Source organism: Lathyrus oleraceus, chromosome 4 (genome assembly GCF_024323335.1).
Source record: "Lathyrus oleraceus cultivar Zhongwan6 chromosome 4, CAAS_Psat_ZW6_1.0, whole genome shotgun sequence".
NCBI lineage: Eukaryota > Viridiplantae > Streptophyta > Magnoliopsida > Fabales > Fabaceae > Lathyrus > Lathyrus oleraceus.
In genome coordinates, this window is record NC_066582.1 from 486,020,540 (window position 1) to 486,036,903 (window position 16,364).

Sequence of the window (16,364 nt, forward strand, 5' to 3'; positions counted from 1 at the left end):
ATCCGTTTCATTAATATTTAATCTAGATATTAGTTTAGCTCTTAGTTTTTTCCCCAAACAATCAAACATTCTCACCTTAGATTTACGTAGTAACCTTAGATAACGGTATATCGATTCATAAGTCCCTGTGGGATCGATATCTTTTAAAACTACGCGATAGAACTATGCACTTGCAGTTTGTATCCCATTCTCGACTCACCCAGTCGAGCGATCAAGTTTTTGGCGCCGTTGCCGGGGACTTTTATTCAATCGATATCGTAACTCTTCCGTTACGCTGTAGAGACTAAGGTTTCTTTTTCTTCTATTTTCTTTCTTTCGTTGATTTGTATGCCACGCACTCGCTCTCAAGGCGAACCGCTCTATTTACGAATCAACGATATCGAACTATATCTCCGAGTCTTACGACGAATTCGGGAATATCATGCTGAAAACAATCTCCCTCCTATAAACCTTCCAGATTTCAAAAACATTTTTCCTTCTTTAACCGAGATGGCAGAACCAGCTCGTGCTCTTAGAGATTACGCCGCTCCATCGCAAGATGAACCGCATTCAAGTATTGCTCCGCCCGCAATCGAAGCAAACAACTTTGAACTTAAACCTTCGTTGTTGCAGGCTGTGCAACAGAACCAATTCTCTGGAAATCTTACCGATGATCCAAACCTTCATTTATCCGTATTTGTTCAATACGCTGATACTGTTAAAGCTAATGGTGTCACTTCAGAGGCAATTCGACTTCGTCTTTTTCCTTTCTCATTAAGAGATAGCGCTAGAAGATGGCTTCAATCTCTCCCTTCCAACTCTGTCACCACATGGAACGAGTTGAAGAAAGTTTTTCTTGCCCGATATTTTCCGCCAAGCAAAACAGCTATGTTAAGAGCCCAGATAAACGGATTTAAACAGAAAGACAACGAGTCTCTTTTCGAAGCATGGGAAAGATACAAAGACATGATGAGACTTTGCCCACACCATGGTTTGGAAGACTGGTTAGTAATTCACACATTTTATAATGGTCTCTTATACAATACAAGGTTAACAATAGACGCCGCTGCAGGTGGTGCACTAATGAACAAACCTTACGCTGATGCTTACCAGCTTATCAAGAGCATGGCCCAAAACCACTATCAGTGGGGAACCGAACGAACAACGGTGGAAAAACCTCAACCGAAAACTGGCATGTACGAGATAAGTAACCTTGATCACGTCAATGCAAAAGTCGATGCTTTGGTCCATAAGATTGAAAGTTTAAACGTATCACCTCCAGCAGCCGTGGTTGCTATAACTCAGAATTGCGAGGTCTGTGGAATCCAAGGCCACACTCCTGCGGAATGTCAACTCTTGACTGGAATCCAAGCAGAGCAAGTAAACTATGCTCAAGGAAGCCCCTATTCGAATACCTATAACCCAAATTGGAAGAACCATCCAAACTTCTCATATAAGAGTAATAATGCTTTATACGCACCTGGACAGTCTCCAAATCAAGCCCCATCTATATCTCCAGGATATCAGAAACAGAATCCTAACAATAATACCCCTAGAAAATCCAACTTGGAAATCATGATGGAAAACTTTATAGCTTCCCAACAACAAACCAATAAAGATTTCTTAAACCAGAACATACACACTGGCGAACAACTAAAACAACTAGCAAGCAAAGTAGATGCCCTGGCTACCCATAACAAAATGCTGGAAACGCAAATATCTCAAGTAGCTCAACAACAAGCACCTACTGCTGCACCAACTGGTACATTCCCTGGACAGCCCCAACCCAATCCGAGAAGCCAAGCTCATGCAATTATATTGAGAAGTGGAACGAAAGTGGAAGGACCGTCTGACCCAAGGATAGGAAACCAAAACCCTAAGAAATCTACTGAGGAAAGTGAACCTAAGGAAAAGGAAGAGAGTAATAAGGAAACCCTAGAAAAGAAGGAACCTTATGTACCTCCACCACCTTACAAACCACCTATACCTTACCCTCAAAGGCTTGTTAAAACCAAAGATGTAGGCCAATTTAGAAAATTTGTTGATCTCCTTAAACAATTAAACGTTACAATTCCGTTTACCGAAGCTATTACGCAGATGCCCTCATATGCTAAATTCTTAAAAGAAATTCTTTCTAATAAGAGGAAACTTGAGGATAGCGAAATCGTTACACTCCCTGCCGAATGTAGCACTATAATCCAAAACATGCCCCCTAAACTCAAGGATCCGGGTAGTTTCTCTATACCCTGTCACATAGGAAAATTTGTCATCGACAAAGCCTTATGCGATTTAGGAGTCGGAATTAGCGTTATGCCTTTATCCATATGTAAGAAACTGGAAATGGGAGAATTAAGACCGACCAAAATGTCTGTGCAATTAGCAGATCGTTCCATCAAATATCCTGTAGGAATCCTTGAAAACGTTCCCGTACGCATAGGTCAGTTTTACATTCCCACTGACTTCACAATTATGGACATTAGAGAAGATGATACGACACCTATTATACTAGGAAGACCATTCTTAGCAACTGCTGGTGCAATCATAGACGTAAAACGAGGACGACTCACCTTCGAAGTAGGTGAAGAGAAAATTGAATTCATTCTTTCCCAATTCTTGAAAGCACCTGCAATAGAAGATACATGTTACTTCATGGATATCATCGATGAATGCATAAAAGAAGCAAAGTCAGGAGAAGACAAATCATCAGACTATCTTTTAGAGGACAAATCTAAACAATGCCTAGCAATAACACCGGACCCTACGCAGTGTCTTAACAAACCAACCCCTGATTTGAAAACACTTCCCAAAAATCTGAGATATGAATTCCTAGACTTAGAACTTGAACGACCTGTGATAGTTAATGCAGATCTAGGAAGACTCGAAACAGAAAAACTCCTACATATCTTAAGAAAATATCCAACCGCACTAGGATACCACATCACCGATCTTAAAGGAATAAGCCCTTCTATTTGTATGCACCGCATCATGTTAGAAGAAGACTGTAAAACCTCTAGGGAACACCAGAGAAGACTAAATCCGATCCTAAGTGAGGTAGTAAAGAAAGAAATAACCAAGTTATTAGAAGCAGGTATTATATATCCTATATCTGATAGCAAATGGGTTAGTCCTGTACACGTTGTACCAAAGAAAGGAGGCATAACCGTTATTGAAAACGAAAAAGGAGAAACTATAACTAAACGAATCGAATCGGGATGGAGAATGTGCATTGATTATAGGAAACTAAACAAAGCAACCCGAAAAGATCATTTCCCTTTACCATTCATTGACCAAATGTTAGAACGATTAGCTAAACATTCACATTTCTGTTATTTAGACGGTTATTCAGGCTTCTTTCAAATACCAATTCACCCTGATGACCAAGAAAAGACAACATTCACATGCCCTTTTGGTACCTTCGCTTATAGACGAATGCCGTTTGGTCTGTGTAATGCCCCTGCAACTTTTCAAAGATGCATGATGGCGATTTTCGCCGACTTTCTCGAAAACATCATGGAAGTATTTATGGATGACTTTTCTGTATACGGACAGAGTTTCGAAGAATGCCTTGAAAACCTGGAAAGAGTTCTGGAACGATGTGTAAAAGTAAACTTAGTACTTAATTGGGAAAAGTGCCACTTTATGGTACAAGAAGGCATTGTTTTAGGACACATCATCTCGAACAGAGGAATTGAAGTAGACAAAGCCAAAATAGAGGTAATCGAAAATCTTCAACCCCCAAGAACCGTGAGAGAAGTACGAAGCTTTTTAGGACACGCTGGTTTTTACCGACGATTCATCAAAGACTTCTCTAAGATAACTAAACCCTTAACCGGACTGTTGATGAAAGATGCTGAATTCATATTCGACGATAACTGTTTAAAAGCATTTCAAACTCTTAAACAAGCATTGATCTCCGCACCCATTATGCAGACACCAGACTGGAATGAACCATTCGAAATAATGTGCGATGCCAGTGATTATGCTGTAGGTGCTGTTTTAGGACAAAGAAAGGATAAAAAGCTTCACGTTATATATTACGCTAGCAGAACCCTGGATGAAGCACAGATGAATTATGCCACAACCGAGAAAGAACTCCTAGCAGTGGTATTTGCGCTAGATAAATTTCGTTCTTACTTGGTAGGAGCCAAAAAATAGTTTACACTGATCACGCTGCTATCAGGTACCTTTTAACAAAAAAGATGCTAAACCTAGACTCCTAAGATGGATCTTGTTACTACAAGAATTCGACTTAGAAATCAAGGACAAGAAAGGAACTGAAAACGTAGTAGCAGACCACCTCTCTAGACTTGAGAACCTTGAACCAGAAAGAACATCCATTAATGATGATTTCTTGTATGATAAACTCATAGCTACTTTGGAAGAGAACAACTCCGACATGCAAGTAGAAACCACCTTAGCTATATCTGTCATACCATGGTACGCTGATCTAGTCAATTATTTAGCTGCCGGAATAGTTCCACCTACTTTATCTTACCAGCAGAAGAAACGATTCTTCCACGACATAAAACACTATTACTGGGATGATCCCTTACTTTTCAAAAGAGGCCCCGATGGTATTTTCCGTCGATGTATACCCGAAGAAGAGGTAGAAAATATAATCCAACACTGTCACTCTGCGCCTTATGGTGGACACACAAGTACATCCAAGACCTGCTCTAAAATCCTACAAGCTGGCTTTTATTGGCCAACTATATGGAAGGACGTACATGCGGCTATTAAGGAGTGTGACAGATGTCAACGCACGGGAAACATATCTAGACGTGACGAGATGCCACAAAAAGGTATTTTGGAAGTAGAGATTTTTGACGTGTGGGGGATAGACTTCATGGGACCTTTCCCATCCTCTTTCGGTAACAAATACATACTCGTGGCAGTTGACTACGTATCAAAATGGATCGAAGCTATAGCTTCTCCAACAAATGACACCCGAGTAGTAACTAGACTCTTTAAAAATATAATATTTCCGAGATTTGGCATCCCAAGAATAGTAGTCAGTGATGGTGGATCACACTTTATATCCAAGGTACTCGAAAAACTACTACTTAAATATGGAGTGAGACATAGGATAGCAACACCTTACCACCCTCAAACCAGTGGACAAGTGGAAGTATCTAACAGAGAAATCAAGCAAATACTAGAAAAAACGGTCGCCACTTCAAGGAAAGATTGGTCATTGAAATTACCAGAAGCTTTATGGGCATACCGAACTGCTTATAAAACTCCCATAGGGACGACCCCATTTAAGCTCATTTATGGAAAATCCTGTCACCTCCCGGTAGAATTAGAACATAAAGCCTATTGGGCTATTAGAAATTTAAATTTGAATTATAAAGCCGCCGGTGAAAAGAGAATCCTTGACATAAACGAATTAGAGGAACTCAGAAGAGACGCCTATGAAAATGCCAAAATCTATAAAGAAAGAACAAAACAATGGCATGACAAGCGTATATCAAGGAAAATCTTCAAGCAAGGCGACGCAGTACTTTTATTTAACTCTAGACTAAAGTTATTCCCGGGAAAACTACGATCCAGATGGTCAGGACCTTTCCATATTACTAAAATCTTTCCCAGTGGAGCGGTAGAAATAAAAGGACAATCTACAGAACCGTTCACCGTAAACGGGCAACGTCTGAAACATTATCACTATGCGGAAACCAACGAGGATTCGCAAATTCTACACTTAGACGAAACGCCCCCAGGACTCATAGACTATATTTAACAGTTTCTTTGTCGAGCTTGCGACATTTAAACAAAGCGCTTAGTGGGAGACAACCCACAAATTAATTTGTTATTTTATTATTTTATTATTATTATCATTTCCTTATTTTTCTCTTAATCATTTCTTTTAATTTCTATTTAGTATTCATTATTGATTTATTCAAAAAGAAAAAAAATATATCTATATATAATAATAATAATTCTTTTCTTCTTTCGGCATTTGGCCAAATCCTGACTTAAACTCATGTTTCTTTTCTCTAGCTAACACTAACCAGATGAGACATTCTGATCGTATGGGTATCAAGTTCAGAGGAATGGCTCAGAAACGAAAGTTTGAAGAACTAGCCGCTAGAGAGATGCTACCTAGTTTATATGCTGATGATTGGGCTATGACTGCCCTTGGACTGAGACAGAGTGTCCTGTTTTTGCTGAATCAGATAGGATGGGAGACCTCCCCTATCCTGAGACATTTCACCACCTACCGGAGACTCACACTAGAATTCCTTAGTTCATTAATCTATCTACCTAGCCATGGAAAAGGAATTAGCAGAGGTTTTATCCAGTTCAGAATGTTCAATATGGAGTACCAATTTAATATTAGAGACTTCACCAACCTTTTGGGTTTTCCTGCCTCCTTTGATACATTCACTGTAAGCCAGGAAGAACTTTTTGAATATAGAGAGCTTGAACACTTTTGGGGTAAGCTGACTGGAAATGATGAGCCCGAAGAACATGAGTTTCTCTCTGGAAACATACATAACCCGGCTTTTCGCTACTTCCATAAGATCCTGACCCACACTTTATTTGGGAAAAAGCCAAATAGTACTTCAGTTTCACGTGATGAACTCTTCATCATATTTTGTGCTTCCCAGAACCGTCCAGTAAACGGTGCTACTTTTATGTTAGCTAATTTGGACCACCTTATCCAGGATGAGCGAGCACCCATTAGAATAGGCGGTTTGATCACTATGATAGGTAATGCTATTGGATTACGTCAGCCTATGCTTGACCTTAGCCCTTTTTGTGGCATTACTACTATGAGTATACCTTTCCTCTTCAACACTATGTTTATAGCAAACATAGGGTCTGATGAGTTCGAGCTTATTATTGATAACCAGGTTCTCTGCCTATTCACCATGCCCGATCCTAGAACTAGTGTTCATAATCAAAGGAACTGGCTCTATAACCTGAATGAAACCCCAACTCCTGCTGGATCCACTGAATCCATCCAGGACTATGAGATCTGTGATGACTATGAGCACTATGTTGACCATATCTCTCATGCTGAATCTGACCCTCAGACACCTTCCGGCTACTATGATATTGATCCTCCTCCTCAGCCTGCCCTGACCGAAGAATCAGTCATGCCTGATCTCCGACATCATATGCCAGGAACAGATATTAAAACCGTCATTGAAACCTTGATGTCAGAACAAGACGCCCTCAGGGAAGATTTCCACAGCTTGAGACTTGAAATCCTAGAATACATGAGCAGCACGGCAAGTCAGTTACGTATGTTACGGCATCATGTTAACTCTTTTGCTCCTCCGGCCAGAGATCCGAAGATAGATGGAATTTAGTTATTTCTCTCTAAGTTATTTAGTTTTAGGCTAGATTTTTCATTAATGTTATTTGAATTCATGTTTATTTCTATTTCATTTCATTGTTTTCTTTCACTGTAATACATTATGATCATTCTTATTGAAGCTGTTTAGTTAATTTTATTATGCAATGGCTATTATGCTCTACTGTTGTTACCTATTATTATTATTATACAAAGCAAGTAAGCGTGCACAATACATTAAAACTGCAGCCTAAAACTGATCATAAGCAAAATGAAACATTAAAATACGCTACCGAAGTAATTCTGTGAAGCGCCACTAAGCCTTTCCAAAAAGAAATGTGTGACGAGCGTCACACACTCCATGACGAACGGCACATCTATTGCCTGTTACGAGCGTCACAGCCTTGTGACGAGCGTAACGCCCCTCAGACAGGTGAACGTTAGGGAGCCGTTGGAGACGAACGTTACACCCCTTACCTTTTTACATTCCCCATTCATTTTTCATTTACCACACTAAATTACTTTTCAACCACTTTTTCTTTCTATCTTCCAATCCTTCTCCTATAAATACCTACCAAAACCTCCTTCATTCACCACAAACAATTCTCTCATATCAAATATACATTTCTTTTTCTTTCCAAATCATCCCTTCAAAAAATTCATCACAATGGCGGGAAATCAAAATTTCGGAAATATCATCTTCCGATCCGGAGATGACAACTATCAGCAAGAGCAATTCGAGCGCTTCCAGCAGCGAGGCGTCGCTTCCACCAGGTACCCCGATTTAACTTGTTTACAACAATTAGGCTTACTCCAAGGTATCGAGTGGATGCTCCGTAAAGCCGATTTAACCTTCCTTTGCACCCATAACCAACCCACCTACCCATCCCTAACCTTAGAATTCTTAAGTTCATATAACTACACCACTCCCGCCGGTGAGGATGAATTCCTAACCGGTACGGCAACCTTCCGTATGTTTAACACCGAGTACTCTCTAACCCAAAACCAATTGAGTACCATGCTACAATTTACCACAGAAGGCCAAGTCTACCCCAGAATCCCTCCCGACCTAAACTGGAACACAGTTGGCGTTTTTGGCCTTTTTAAGAAAATTTCCGGTATAGATACCTACAACTGGGAAGAGCTCCTTCTTTCCCACATCCATAACCCCACCATCCGTTATTTTCTCCGCATCTTACAGAACACAGTTTTTGGTAGACCAAACAACAGTAAGGTCAACTCAAAGGAGTTATTTTTCCTCCAGTGCGTCTTCGAACCGCAAGCCCAGGTAAACGCCGCCTCCTTTCTCTTTCATCATATCCGCACCTTATGTGCTAGAGGCCGGCAACCCTTTATAATTGGTGGATTAATAACCTCCATAGCACTTGGCCTGAACCTAGGGGATAGACTCCAAACTTTAGAATCCCTACCTCCCCTGTCTATGGATATCAGCTATTGCCGTTCTAGCCGCCTGATTAAAAACAGAGTAGGCGGAGGCTATTATCTTATGGTGAACAACCAAGCAGTCCCGAGTGTTGTGCTACCCAATACCACCCTAACTGATGTCACAAACCCCGACCGCCACCTCTACGATCTTAGCGCTCCTGAAACCACCGAGCCTTCACAAACAAACCAGCAAACTGATGAGTTTGAAGAAATGGAACAAGGTGACCATCCGCCAACACAACAATCAGTCCCGCTCAACCCTTCCAGAAATGCAGCCGGCCCATCCTCCCAACGTCGTCGACGAAGAAGGCATGCGACCAACGACGACATTATGGATGCTATCGATGGAATGCAGGCACAGAATACAGAGATGATGCAGATGATGCGTCAAATGCAACAGCAACAGGATGCTCGGAATGCCATAACCGACCAGCGGTTTACTGAATTGTTCAGCAGGTTCGACAACTTAGACATACGTCAAAGATCACCAGGGCCAAGAACCAGAGGCGGAAGGCAGCCTTAGTTGTTATTTTCTTTGCATTTCCATTTTGTATTTCATTTCCCTTAAAACATTGAGGACAATGTTTAGTTTAAGTATGGGGGGGGAAACAATATTCTTTCCATTCTCATTTTTCAAGTATGTACTCTCCCTTTCATCGTTATTTCCCTTTTTTTCCCTACAAAAAAAAAAAAAAAAAAATTATTTTAAGTTAAGTTCCTAAGTGTGAAAAATTCTTATTATCTATTCCCCCCAATTTTCTTGAGCCATAACAAAAAAAATTTTTAACACACCCAATAAGTATAAAGGTTGCTTACTTTGTAAAACTTGAGTGAAATCAAAACAAAATCATTACCATAACAACGCTCTGAGAACCTCAATATGTTAGATCAGGATAAGTACCTATTATACCGATTCCTTGAACTTTTAGTTCTATGGTGTCATACCCCGATTTTGACCCTGAAATTTTTCCATTTTTTCTTTTATTTTTGCATTTTTTGCATACATTCATCAGTATAAAATGGATTTTAATCACTTGACTTTTGTAATTTTTCAATATTGGATTTTAATTTCAAATCAAGTTTAAAGCCAAATTTTCAATTTAATTTTAATTGTTATTTTTACTAATGATTCAAAACTCTAATTAATATTAATTTTCAAATAAATGTTAGAGTTGATATCAAAGTAATTTTAATAAATTATGAATTAATTTGATTTTTAATTTGTTTTTTTTACTGATTTGTTATTACTATTTAAATTGATATTTAAATTAGTCTTGGACAATTTCTAAAAATCCATTTTGTAACCAAACATGACCCGGTTTCCATCCATAATGCATCCCAAATCAAAATAATACATACACATATTTCATAACATTTAGTTTTCAAACATTTCCAAACTCATTTTCATATATACATTGCATATTCATTAACATTTCCAAACTCATTTCTAAAATACATATCCATTTTATAATCAAACCCGATTCCTCATCCTTCAAAATCCTCATTCAATGAAACAACAACACAGATTCACCTTCTTCATCTTCTTCCTAGCAGCTTCAATCCCATCCACATTTGAATCCAAGTGCACCAAAGGTTGTTCATTAGCCTTAGCCAACTTCTACCTAGCAAGTGGCACCAACCTCACCTATGTTGCCGGTGTCATGAAATCCCCAATTCTCACCAAAACCAGAAGATATGGTTGACTACAACAGAGACACCGTCCCTAACAAAGACATAACTCTTGGCGGCGAAAGAGTCAACATTCCGTTCCCGTGTGATTGCGTCAACGGCGACTTTCTTGCTCATAATTTTAGTTACGATGTTCAAAACGGTGACACGTATGCTTCCGTTGTTGGATCCAACTATGCTAATTTAACCAATGTTCAATGGTTGAGAAACTTCAATACTTACCCACCGAATAGTATTCATGATACTGGAACGTTGAATGTTATGATTAATTGTTCTTGTGGAGACTATTGGCGACAGTAAATGAAGTAAAAAGGAGTTAGAATCTATGGTTGGATGTGCATTACTTGTTCACCATCAAAGACTGACCAGAAGCTTGTATGGTGGATACAACTTTATATTACTTTTGTGAAGGTGCATATCCAGTGAATCAATTAATTCCAGTAAGAACAATGAATAGATTTTCAGCTGGGCTTTTAGATCACTTATTTTCAGTTCAAATACATGATGTTATTGCTCTACTGCAAAAGTACAATAAAACCCAAGTGCAAATATTACAAATGGTTACCTACTGAGCCTAGGCTGCGACTTCTACAAAATTCAGATAAAAGCCAGTGCCGGTAAAGATAAATAGTCATACACCAAGGAAGTAAATCCCAGCAGCATAAATAACTTGAGAAACAAGGAGTTGTATGTCAACCTAAAGCCTCTACTATACGAATTATTCAGGATAAGTATCTGCAAAAGGTTCACTTCTCTAAGCATGGCATTCCACTTCCTGAATTTATGCAGATAGATGATCTTGAGGGTGCCGTCCTTGTCTTCTTACCGGGAGTGTTTGAGATAAACCACTTACATGATAAGTTAGCAGCATCGTACCGGTTTGGTGGGCCATCTTCTGATTGGCTTACTCCTTTGCATTCATTAGTTGCGTCAACTGAACAGAAGAAGGTTTTTTTTTACGCCCTACAGGAAATATACGCAAGGTTGTTATAGCAACAAATATAGCAGAGACCAGCATAACAATAGTTGATGTGATATATGTGATTGACTGTGGAAAACATAAGGAGAATCGTTATAATCCGCAGAAGAAATTGTCTAGCATGGTTGAAGATTGGATTTCTCAAGCAAATGCAAGGCAGCGTCAGGGTAGAGCTGGACGTGTGAGACCTGGAATATGCTTTCGCTGGTACACTCGTTATAGATTTGAAAAACTCATGCGTCCTTATCAGGTCCCAGAGATGCTTCGAATGCCATTCCTGTAAAATTATTAGAACACCAGAGGCAAGTTAATGGCAGAGTCGAGGTTTCACAATTTTCGGGAATCTGAAAAATGACATGATTGGCAAACAAATGGGTGGTGACCAAAAAATTCAACGGTATCAACATCTTTATGATAATCTCCAGAAGTACAGAACTGCCAGATACAACCCGATCCATAACCGATCACATTTGCCATAACCTGTATTTGTTGTATCACATTTGCCATAACCTGTATTTGTTGTAGTTCCATTCATTCTATGGCTCCACAAACATAAACATGAGCCGAATGCAGAATCGTTGCATAGGCTTCTCTTGGAGCATTCCCATTGTGAGCCAACTCTGCGTTTCAATTCATTCTGTTTCAGTTTTATGACAAACATGATAATGGAGCAGTACATGTGAATACAATATTGTTCAAGATGGAAAGTGAGTATTGTATACCTCTGCCTCTCATAGGAAGTGCAAGCTCACATGATCCAACTGGAAGCCGAACCTTTTCTCTCGAGTTTGGTCTGTATAACCATACGTTTCCTTCACGTCCCACTAGTTCTTTGCAGGCAAACAGATGTGGTATCGAAAAAACAGTCGGTAATGAGAAGCACATAAGTAGGGTATTTGCCTTCGAAAGAGATTAGCAAGGCCATGCCGCTGCAAGCTACAGGTGCAAACGAGCCGCCCAAGCCGAGTACACCAACAAGGTTGTGAGAAAAGCGAAACTGATGATCAATTCTTCACTGCAGTAAAAAGAATAAAGATTAACAGCCAAACAGTTAAAATTTGAAAAATCCCAAAATGGCATAGAGACAAAACAGAGAGAAAAGCGTGAGTTCAGCATACCTTTTCCAAAAACCGAACATCCAAATAGGCCGATCCAAGCTGAGTACCCTAAAGGATTTTGGCAGTTTGCCCCTTTTATCTGAGGAATCAGTTCAAAACCCTAAGCAGGGTGAATATAAAGGGACCTAATCAGAAAGATGGAGGACGATTTTGAAAAAAACGAAAACCCTAGATAAAGGAGCGGCGACCACAACGAAAACCCTAGTTCTAAACACCACAAAGAAAAACCTAATTTCAATCGACGACTGCAAACCCTGAAACCTAGCGAAGAGAGGTAGTTGCAAGCTCACCACCATTACAGGAACCGTCGCCGAAGGTGAGTTTTATTTGTTTGAAACTCTTTAAAGCCATTGTTTCTTGTTGCATGTAGAGAGAGTTGGAGAGACGACGGCTGAGAGATGATGAGAGATTGGGAAAAAGAGAGACACGAGGTCGAGAGATCGATTGAGTGAAGTTGAGGGCGAGTGAGAAAGAGAGATGTACAATTGGGAGAGAGAGGAACGAGATTGGGAGATAACGAGAGTTGGAGAGATTCTTCGTGAGGAAGATGAATGTGTTTCTGAGTTGTGCTACTTTCTCTCTCTCATTTCCTATTCTTTTATTTATTTATTTTGAAAAAAACCAAGCATTTAAAATTTAATGTTATTTAGTCTTCCATTGAACCTCTTTACTAATTAGAGTCTGTTAGTATACTGTGTTATGTATCCCCACCTCATTTATCTCTCTGTATTAATGTTTTTTCGTTCCCCATATGTGACCGCTGGGCTTTCTCTAATCCCAAGTCCTCTTTTTTTTAGTTTGTTTATTTTTTTTTTTTTTTTAGTTCTTATTTATGAGTTCGGATTGCCGTTAATTTAACAGTTGATAGCTAGTGGTCCGGTGGAAGGAAGGTAATTTCATATTCCCCATAGTATTGGGTTCGATACCTACAGGGGGCTTTTTTTTTTTTTTTTTTTTTTTTTTTTATTTTCTTTTTTATTTCTTTTTAATACTATTAGAAATAGTTTTGGACTGGACTTTTCATTTATTCATCCCCCACATCCTTATGAACTTGATTTTTATTTTATCTTTAGTAGTTAGTTAATTAATTATTTAATTGATTGGTTGATTAAAATTTTAATTTTAATTATTATTATTATTAAGATATTTGTCTTTTTTATTCGATTTTAATTTCTTTAGTCGCTTGGTTAGATAATCTCTTTATCATATATGCAAATAATCGTATCACTAACATCATTAATCAATTTCGATTTTTTTTAAACCATTCTCAATCCAAATCAATTCAAATAATTTTTTTAACTATAAATGGAAGAAAAAGATTACCTGGATGGAATGTCCAGTCGTAATCCCGAATATTAGGTTCAAGCTGTAAGAGCTTGCACACCATAAATATTCGTCTTCTCTTTAACACTCTAACATTCAAAATCATTTTTTAAATAAAATGTGAAGAAAAAGATTACCTGGATGGAATGTCCAGTCGTAATCCCGAATATTAGGCACAAGCTGTAAGAGCTTGCAAGCCGTTAATATTCGTCTTCTCTTTAACCCTCTAATATTCAAAAATCATCTTCTTAATAAATTGGAAGAAAAAGATTACCTGGAGGGAATATCCAGTTGTAATCCCGAATATTAGGCTCAAGCTGTAAGAGCTTGCAAGCCATAAATATTTGTCTTCCTTTTAATACTCTAATATCTAAACCATTTTCTTAATAAGGTTTGAAGAAAAAGGTTACCTGGATGTAATGTCCAGTCGTAATCCCGAATATTAGGCTCAAGCTGTAAGAGCTTGCAAGCCATAAATATTCGTCTTCTCTTAACATTCCAAATATTCAAATTGTTTTCTTAATAAAGTTGGAAGAAAAAGGTTACCTGGATGGAATGTCCAGTCGTAATCCCGAATATTAGGCTCAAGCTGTAAGAGCTTGTAAGTCATAAATATTCGTCTTCTCGCCAAAATATCCGTAAATATCCCAAATCACCTTCTAAATAAAGCGGGAAGAAAAAGATTACCTGGAGGGAATATCCAGTCGTAATCCCGAATATTAGGCTCAAGCTGTAAGAGCTTGCAAGCCATAAATATTCGTCTTCTCTCCAAAATATTCATAAATATTCGAATCATTTTCTTAGCAATATTGGAAAGAAACAGACTGCCTGGGTGGAATGTCCAGACGTAGTCCCGAGTACTAGACCCAAGCTGTAAGAGCTTGTAGGTCACAAGTACTCGTCTTTCAAACTTCAAAATACCTAATTCCTACCTTAATACTTTTTCAATAAAGATGGAAATGGAACATGGTGTATACCATGCACTCCTGAGGCTAGGATTCGAGATGTATATCTCGCTCATCCAAGTTCTCGCCATCACTCAAAATACATCCAACCGATCAGACTCTTTTCTCGCCGCCGTGCGATTAATCAAAAACCCTTTTCTAAAATGAAAGATATATTGTCTTATGTGATACAAAACAATGTTTCGGCCACGATTGTTGAGTAGAGATAAATGACGCTTTTCCGAATGTAGATTTATAAATCCGTTCGATGTGTGGTACGCGTCCACTCCTCATCTGTTTTGGGTAAAACGATGTTTTCGTCGATTAATACAATATAGCTTTCGCTAAAATCGACCAACAAACAAACATTTTTCTACCCAGAACTACGTAAGCCTTGATTTCTCTTTTGAGATACGTAGGAGCAGGATTTTTAAATCTTGTCAGGCCCACTAATAAAAAACTTAGGTTTAGTCCTTTGTCTGAAAAATCCAAAAACATCTTCTCTTTTCTTTTTCTACTCTTTCTTTCCCACCTAATAAATTGAAAAGCCTAACATTTTAAACAAACATTAACGCACACAACTGACCTAATGGTTCCCGTTGAGTACAACGGACGTGAGGGGTGCTAATACCTTCCCCTCGCGTAATCGACTCCCGAACCCTGATATTGGTTGCGATGACCATATCTTATCCTTTTCTTTTGTCTTGGGTTTTATCGATATTTCCCCTTTCCTTTTTAGGAATAAATAAAGTTCGGTGGCGACTCTGTTCAGTCCATCATTGCGAGCGTGCGATCGCGCTTCGCTTTGTAGTCGTATCCCCATTTTTTTCGAGGTGCGACAGATGGCGACTCTGCTGGGGAAGAGGAACATCCTTAAGCGAGTCAAGCCTAGTTAGGACGTTTGTGTGCCTTTGTCTGTTTACCTATATGGCTTTTCTTTATTGTTTTTACTATCTCTATTATTATATTGATATAAATCTGCTGTATTGGTTCGATTACGGTTTGGTACTTGGATATTCTGGTTGCAAACCTTGTGGGAAAGACTTTTACCCGAGTCTCGAGTAAAAACATAAGATAGGACGAGGTTGAGTAGTGCGGGTCCGCGAGATGTATTTCTCGTTGGGTCGGTACGAGAACCTCACTTAGAGTAGATTCTTGAGAGGATGTTGTCGCTCGGCAAGTAAGTTGCCGTAAGCTTCGATGTTTTCTTTAGGATCCATGACTCTGAGAACCATTTGTAGAACCTTAGTTCTTTACCCCATTAGGAAAGATGGTTGCGTAGTGTGGGTCTGCGAGATGTATTTCTCGTTAGATCGATACGAGAACCTCACCTAGAGTAGATTCTTTAGATGGAGTTGATGCCCGGCAAGTAAGTTGCCGCAGGTAGCAAACAGTCTAATGGATCCATGACTCTAGGAACCTTTTTCAAGAAAAAAAACCTTAGACCATACCTGGTGAGAACCATGTTCTATACAAAGCAACCAGACTTATCCATGCCTTAAGCCCATTGAACCAATACAAAAAAAAAAATGCATCACATTCATACATTGCATCAACATCATAAAAAGCAAACTCTTAGTTAC

At 38.9% G+C, this 16,364-nt stretch overlaps 1 long non-coding RNA gene and 1 pseudogene across 1 annotated transcript; both read right to left on the reverse strand.

The window, feature by feature from the left end:
- Positions 1–874: 874 nt before the first annotated feature.
- Positions 875–974, reverse strand: LOC127077285 (uncharacterized; annotated as a pseudogene).
- Positions 975–10,863: 9,889 nt separating this feature from the next.
- On the reverse strand, positions 10,864–12,351 carry LOC127076473 (uncharacterized). The gene is made up of 3 exons (XR_007786820.1): positions 12,119–12,351; positions 11,907–12,016; positions 10,864–11,876 (listed from the first exon to the last, which is right to left on the reverse strand). It is a non-coding gene; the product is annotated as an uncharacterized LOC127076473 (long non-coding RNA).
- Positions 12,352–16,364: the final 4,013 nt, after the last annotated feature.